Source organism: Saccopteryx leptura, chromosome 4, assembly GCF_036850995.1.
Source record: "Saccopteryx leptura isolate mSacLep1 chromosome 4, mSacLep1_pri_phased_curated, whole genome shotgun sequence".
Lineage (NCBI taxonomy): Eukaryota > Metazoa > Chordata > Mammalia > Chiroptera > Emballonuridae > Saccopteryx > Saccopteryx leptura.
The window spans coordinates 179,935,819-179,943,821 of record NC_089506.1 but is presented as its reverse complement, the minus strand read 5'-3'; positions in this window follow the sequence as shown (position 1 = coordinate 179,943,821).

The following is an 8,003-nucleotide window of genomic DNA, read 5'->3' as shown; positions in this document are numbered from 1 at the left end:
AGTGCAGGGTCACTGGCTTGAGTATCATCATAGACATGACCTCATGATCACTGGCTTGAACCCAAGGTTGCTGACTTGAGCAAGGGGTCACTCGCTCGGCTGCAGGACTCTGGTGAAGGCACATATGAAAAAGCAGTCAATGAACAACTAAGGAGCCGCAATGATGAATTGATACTTCTCATTTCTCTCCCTTCTTGTCTGTCTGTCCCCTTTCTCTCTCTCTCTCTCTCTCTCTCTCTCTCTCTCTCTGTCTCTGTCAAAAAAGAAAAAAAATGTAGTTTAGATCATCTTTTTACAGATGAGAAATCTCAAGACATAGGAGGTTACTGAATTACTTTGCAGTCCTATTTTTTTCCTTTTTTGCTAGTGTCAAAGGTGACACTGAAATTCTGATCTTTTAAACTTCTTTTATAATCATAAGGTATTATTTCTCCTCATGCTGATCAAAGTCCTTTAAAAGAAAATGAATTGAGGAGGATGACCATGATTCTATAGGTAATATTTGGAAGCACTGACAATCGGTTAAAACCAATGGAGATATGAAAAAAAATTGCTTATATGTGTAGATCACATAGTATGATTATTTTATGTCTGACTTCTTTTGCTTAACATTATGAGATTCATCCATGTTATCGTGTGTAGAAGTAGTTTGTTTATTTTTATTACTTTTAAGTATTTCATTAGATCAACAATTTTCAACAGATGTGACGCAAGAATTTTTAAACATGCAATACCTGATTATTTAGTCAGGGGCACTGACCTCTTTTCTCTTAGATTATCAAATAAAAAAATGACAACAGCAAACATAACAATAATCGTCTTGTGTGAATGAATTAAAATTATACCTATTTCTTGTTGTCAGATCAGCAAAAATACATTTTTTGATGTGCCACAAAATTTTAGCAATTAGTTTATGTGTGTGCCACAAAATTTTAGCAATTAGTTTATGTGTATCAGGAGATGAAAAAGGTTAAAAATCACTGCGTCAGATAATGTAATATACATTTTTATCTATTTAGATGTTGTTTTGTGGGTTATTTCCAGACTTTTATTCTTGCTAAGGACATTTTTATATGTGCAATCTAATGTTTTTTGATACACACACACATCTTTTGGTTCTATATCTAAGAATGGAATTGCTAAGTAATAGTATGTATGTATTTCCTGTTTTAGTCTATATTGCCAAAGAATTTTCCAAAGTTTATACTGATACTTGATATTTCAGTGTCTTAAATTTTAAACATTCTGGTGGGTATTGCAATAGTTAATCATTGTAGTTTTAACTTGTATTTGCCTGAGGACTAGTGAGGCGGAGCATCTTTTTAAAAATTTTTATTATTATATTTTGTGAAATGTCTATTCATATTTCTTTCCCATTAAAAAATGAGTTGTCCTTTTCTTATTGATCTTTATAAGTTCCTTGTGTAGTTTGTACATGAATCTGTTTGTTTCTTAGGGAAGCAGACACTGAAAAAGTTAAATATACAAAAGTTTTATCGAAGAGTAACATTTTGGAAAGTCATTAGATATGGGCCTCACCAAGAAGAATGTGACTTGAGCTACTTCTTGGTCAGTATATCCCTGAAAATAGTGTGATGTTGACTCTGAAAATGTTAATAGCTGGAGGCTGTCAGCTAACCACACTCTTAGTAACTGGTGAGTCCTTTTTTGAAGGGGAAATACATCTCTGCATGCTACAGAACCCTTTTGCAGTTGTATGTATTGCAGATATATTTTCCACTGAGTAGTTTATATTTTCACAATTTTTTTGTGTGTTTGTGTGTGACAGAGGGACAGATAGGGACAGACAGGAAGGGAGAGAGAGGAGAAGCATCAATTCTTTGTTGAAGCACCTTAGTTGTTCACTAATTGTTTTCTCATATGTGCCTTGACTAGGAGGCTACAGCAGACCGAGTAAACCCTTGCTCAAGCCAGCGACCTTGGGCTCAAGCTGGTGAGCCTTGCTCAAACCAGATGAGCCTATGCTCAAACCAGCAACCTCGGGGTTTCAAACCTGGGTCCTCCACATCTCAGTCCGATGCCCTATCCACTGCACCACTGCCTGGTCAGTCTATATATTTTCACAATTTTAATGGTATTTTTTGATGAATCTGTGTTCCTAATTTTAGTATTGCTTAATTTATTAAAAATTTTAATCGCGTTACTTCTGAGTTCTGTTGAAAAATCTTTGTTTATCTTAAGTTAATGAGATATTTTTTTAATGTTACTGCAGAAATATTTTTTAATCTTTTATATTTATATCTACACATCATGTGGAATTGATTTTGGTCATTAGAAAAAAACTAGAGCAAAATTGTATATCTATCTGTCTATATCTATCTAGAGATTAATACAGACATAGACATCCAATTAACTCAGCAACATAGACTGAAAGATCATCCTTTCTTACTGTTTGCAATGGCTTCTTTGTCATACATTAAGGGTCTATAAATACACAGGTTCATTTGAGAATAGTCTTTTTCTTTTTCTTTTTTTTACAGTGACAGAGAGAGTCAGAGAGAGGGGTAGATAGGGACAGACAGACAGGAATGGAGAGAGATGAGAAGCATCAATCATTAGTTTTTCTTTGCGACACCTTAGTTGTTCATTGAGTGCTTTCTCATATGTGCCTTGGCCGTGGGGCTACAGCAGACCGAGTAACCCCTTGCTCGAGCCAGTGACCTTGGGTCCAAGCTGGTGAGCTTTGCTCAAACCAGATGAGCCCGCGCTCAAGCTGGCGACCTTGGGGTCTCGAACCTGGGTCCTCCGCATCCCAGTCCAACACTCTATCCACTGTGCCACTGCCTGGTCATGCGAGAATAGTCTTTTCTTTTTTAAAATATTTTTAAAATGTATTCATTTACAGAGAGAGAAAGGAACAGAGAGAAGGAGGGAGGAGCAGGAAGCACCAACCCCCTTAGGTGCCCTGACCAGGTGAGCCTGGATTTCGAATCGGTGATCTCAGTGTTCCAGGTGGACACTTATCCGCTGCGCCACCACAGGTCAGGCAGAATAGTCTTTTCTATTCTATTAGCTTGTTTAGTCTATTAGTTTGTTTATCTCTTTTTATCTCTTGCTGCCATGCCCACCTTAAAGACTTAATTTCTGTGGTTTCAGAATTAATCTTATTATTTAGTAATAGCCATTGTTTGTCTTTTCTTCAAAATTTTATACTAGCCTTTCTCAACTGATGTTCTTTATTTGACTAGAGAACATACAAAATGATTCGAGTGATAATTTTCTCAATTCTCTCACATATGATACCATTTTAGATGCATAGAAGGAAAGTTAACTCCTGAAATGGAACTTTTAGGTCATTAGAGTTTAATCTCATGGAACTCTGTTTAAGAAATCATGAAGTGCTGCTCATATCTCCTTATCTATAAATATTTATATAATTTTTAAGATTATTTTATCAATTACCACCATTATTTTATTAGGAGTTTTATGGGGACAGGATTTAATCTATACCAGGGGTCTCAAAGTCGCGGCCTGCGGGCCGCAAGCGGCCTGCCAAACAATTTTGTGCAGCCCTCAGACTAATCCACGAAGTTCAAAATATTTTGGATAAAATTAAGTAAGCCTAGGGGCCTACTTGTATTTTTCATTTCTCTAGCATCCTAACTAGATATTAGCTTAGTTAACAGCAGTTGTGATGCGAACTACAGTTTCTGGTCGTTTTGTGACACTGAGTAAACTGCATGTACGATTGTGCTTGTTGTACTGATTTTTTTTTGTTTTCAACTGCAGTGAGAAAAGTGTTGCGTAACAGTTGCCTTTTGTAGACCTAGTGTGGCCCGCCGAATGGCTGTGATCTTGCTCTGTGGCCCACATGCTGAGTTGAGTTTGAGACCCCTGATCTATACCCTAATTTGGATAAATTTAAAATCTTTACAATATTAACTTTAAATCCACAAGTATGTATAATACATTGCTCTATTTATTTACATCTTCTTTAATTTCTCTCAATTATGTTTTATAAACACATGGTACGTTTTTTGTTAGATTTATTTCTAGGTATTTATTGTTTTTTCTTAGGCATTTATTATTTTTTATGCTATTGTAAAAGTAATGCTTAAATTTTTTTTATTTTTTCATTGTTTGTTGCTGTTATTCAGAAAGGCAATTTATGGAACATTGACCTTTTAATACATAGCCATGATAAGTTTACACATTACTTATGATAGTTATTCTGTGCATTCTTTTAGGTTTTTTAATGTGCACAACCATCTATTAGATCTATCTATGAATAACTACAGTTTTATTACTCATTTTCAACTAAGGTTGTAAGAGAAGAGTTTTCAGGCATTTCATTATCTAATTTAAAGTTAAAATTGTTTTCTAACCCCAATACTGTTTAACTGGTTGACTAAGGATTCATTTTCTACCTTTTTTTCCAGGCAAAAAAGAAAATGAATTAGCTAGTTGTACCGAATTCAACTATAGTGAATCAAAGCTGGATGTGATATATGTCCAGATGTTCAAAAGAAAACAATTATCATTTGTCATTTCCCAGTCTCTACTAAAACAATGCCAATTTAGAATGGGGAAATATGATTATACATAAACATTTGGCATCTCTCTTTCTAATAACTAACAAAGGATTCCTTTCACATCATTGGTGTTTAATGAGTCGTTTACTGATATTGCATATTAAAAAAATAATATACGTAATAATACAAAAGCACAGCCATTCTTTCTGTTTTGCTTTTGAAATTAAAAAAGTTTCTTAAATAAATATTAAAATGTCTGATGAGAGTTTTTGATGAAGAGAAACTAATAGCTATTAACCTGAGTGCTATGTGATATTAATTAACTTTTCTGCATGAACACATATCTGGATTCACGTTGGTCTGTTTCACATCCCGTGCTGCAATACAATTCTCCAGGACAAAACAATGTAGCAAAATCTTTATCTTCAAGAGATTGCATGAGAAATTCATGCCTTCATAACTTTTGATTTCATAAGAAAGAAAGTTATATTTTGAAGTTTTAGATATCTCATTGAGATCATTGACAAAAAAAATATATTGCTGTTATGACAAATTTCAGATGATCCACTTTAAAAAATAAAGATAGTAGGCCCTGGCTGGTTGGCTCAGTGGTAGAGCATCGGCCTGGCGTGCAGGAGTCCCGGGTTCGATTCCCGGCCAGGGCACACAGGAGAAGCCCCCATCTGCTTCTCCACCCCTCCCTCTCTCCTTCCTCTCTGTCTCTCTCTTCCCCTCCCGCAGCCAAGGCTCCATTGGAGCAAAGTTGGCCCGGGCACTGGGGATGGCTCTGTGGCCTCTGCCTCAGGCGCTAGAATGGCTCTGGATATAAGAGAGCAGTGCCCTAGATGGGCGGAGCATCACCCCCTGATGGGCATGCCAGGTGGATCCCGGTCAGGCGCATGCGGGAGTCTGTCTGACTGCCTCCCCATTTCCAGCTTCGGAAAAATACAAAAAAAAAAAAAAAAGAATTTTATTAAAATATATTCTCATAAAAATTTTCTTTTTATTATTTCTTCATTTGTCATTAATTTTTATATTAAAATATTATCCAAAAGCAGAAATATGTTTTCTGTTAAAATGTATATGAATTTATAATAAATAGTTGCTTTGAATACATGCTATTTTAACTAATGAATAATTGTTCAAAATCCCAATGAAGAAAAGAATTATGTTGTAAACTGTTTAGATATACTAAAACACCAAAGTGAACATTATAAAATATTTTAACTGCAGAAGTCTATCAAACATTGTCTAAGATATGCTTACATTTGCCAATGCAGTGTTCACAGAAAGCAATCAGATATTTTAGCCAATAATGAGATTAATGTTAAGTTTAATTTTATTTAGTAGTTACCCTTTAAAAAACTGTATTAAATGTTATTTACATAAATATATAAGATATTTAATAACCCTGGCCAGATAGCTTGGTTAGTTGGACTGTCATCCTGGAGTGCAATGGTTGCTGGTTGGATACCTGGTCAGGGCACTTACAGAAGCAGCTCCATGTTCTTATCTCTCTTTCTCTCTCTCTCTCTCTGTCTCTAAAAAATATAGAAGTAAATTTAAAAATTACATATTTAACAATGGAATAAATAAATTATATATTCAGTAAATCAATGAAACAAAGGAATAAATGTCATTTTTCGCTTTATTTTCATCTTCCCATAAACTCATATATTCATCTTTTTTTTTTTTTAACTGACGAGAGGGGATATAATGAGACAGACTCCTGTAAGCGCCCAACCGGGATCTATCTGCAACCTCATCTGGAGCTGATGCTTGTAACTGAGCTATTTTTAGTGCATGAGAATGACACGCTCAGACCAGCCAAAACGGGAACTATCCTCAGAGCCCGGGGCCCATGCTTGGACCAATCAAGCCACTGGCTGTGGGAGTAGAAGAGGGAGAGAAGGGGGGAGAAGCAGATGGTCAATTCTCCTGTGTGCTCTGACCAGGAATAGAACCTGAGATGTCCATACTCTGGGCTGATGCTCTATCCACGCCAACCGGCCAGGGCCCATCTTTTTAAAATATATGAAAGAAAAGAATCTCTCACACTATCATAAAAATTTAATCAGATCCCCTACAGGAAATTTAGATATAATTACTCTATGTTGCAATCACTTTCTTCAGTTCTGATCGTTTTGGTATGTATGAAGTGACATTATCAATGTTTTTTGTCTTTGAGGAGGTATGTGTAGTTATTCTGTGCATCACTGGTCTGTGACTATATGCTCCACACCTTAATGAGAATTGCCCTTGCCTTGTCTGTACAATGCACTAAAAGAGAGCCAACCCCCCTTTCTGAACTTCAGGGACCCATTCCTTGTCATGTATTATTCATTTTAAGTAAGTTAATGTTATTAGGAGACAGAATTTCTTGTATGATAAAAGATTTTGAGTGAGGTGCAGTTAATTACTTATTGCTCATGCCCTGGTGTGCTTTCCCATATAGTCTTTTTTCTTTTCTATTTCTTTTTCCTTCTTTTTCTTTATTCTATATGAGTGACAAGAAGTCATTAGGGCAAAGTCATAGCAGAAATTTTTATATTAAAACTTTAATGTATATGTGCCTGGGGTACTAGCTAATTTCAGTTTTCTAGTCAGAACATGAACGAATAATTTAGCATCTAGTGCTTTTCAACATGCTTATTTTAGTTCTTCAGACTCTTAAATCAGATACTGAATTACCTTAAGTGTTTTAATTGCATGTGTCAGTGACCTTGAAATGAAAGTTTTATTAGGAATTCTATGTCTATGAATATTTTATCTAGGAGTGGAATTGCTGAGTCATGGTAGTCCTATTTTTAATTTTCTGAGGAACCTTCATACTTTTTTCATAGTTGCTGCACCAGTTCCTACCAATAAGGCCCAAAGGTTCCTTTTTTTTCGCATTCTCACCAACACTTGTTTGTTGATTGATTGATTGATTTTTTTTTTTGCATTTTTCCGAAGCTGGAAACAGGGAGGCAGTCAGACAGACTCCCACATGCGCCCTACCGGGATCCACCCAGCATGCCCACCAGGGGGCGATGCTCCGCCCCTCTGGGGCGTCGCTCTGCTGCATCCAGAGCCATCCTAGTGCCTGAGGCAGAGGCCACAGGGCCATCCTCAGCGCCTGGGCTATCTTTGCTCCAATGGAACCTCGGTTGCGGGAGGGGAAGAGAGAGACAGAGAGGAAGGAGAGCGGGAGGGATGGAGAAGCAGATGGGCGCCTCTCTTGTGTGCCCTGGCAGGGAATCGAACCCGGGACTCCTGCACACCAGGCCGATGCTCTACCACTGAGCCAACTGGCCTGTTTGTTGATTTATTGATGATAGCTCTTCTGAAAAGTATGAGGTATTATCTGATGTGGTTTCAATTTTCATTTCTCTGTTGATTAATACAATTGAGCATCATTTCATATGTCTAGTGGGCCCTCTTTATGTCTTTTTTGGAGAAGTATCTATTCAGGTGCTCTGCCCATTTCTTAATTAAATTGTTTGATATTTTGGTTTGAGTTGTATGAGT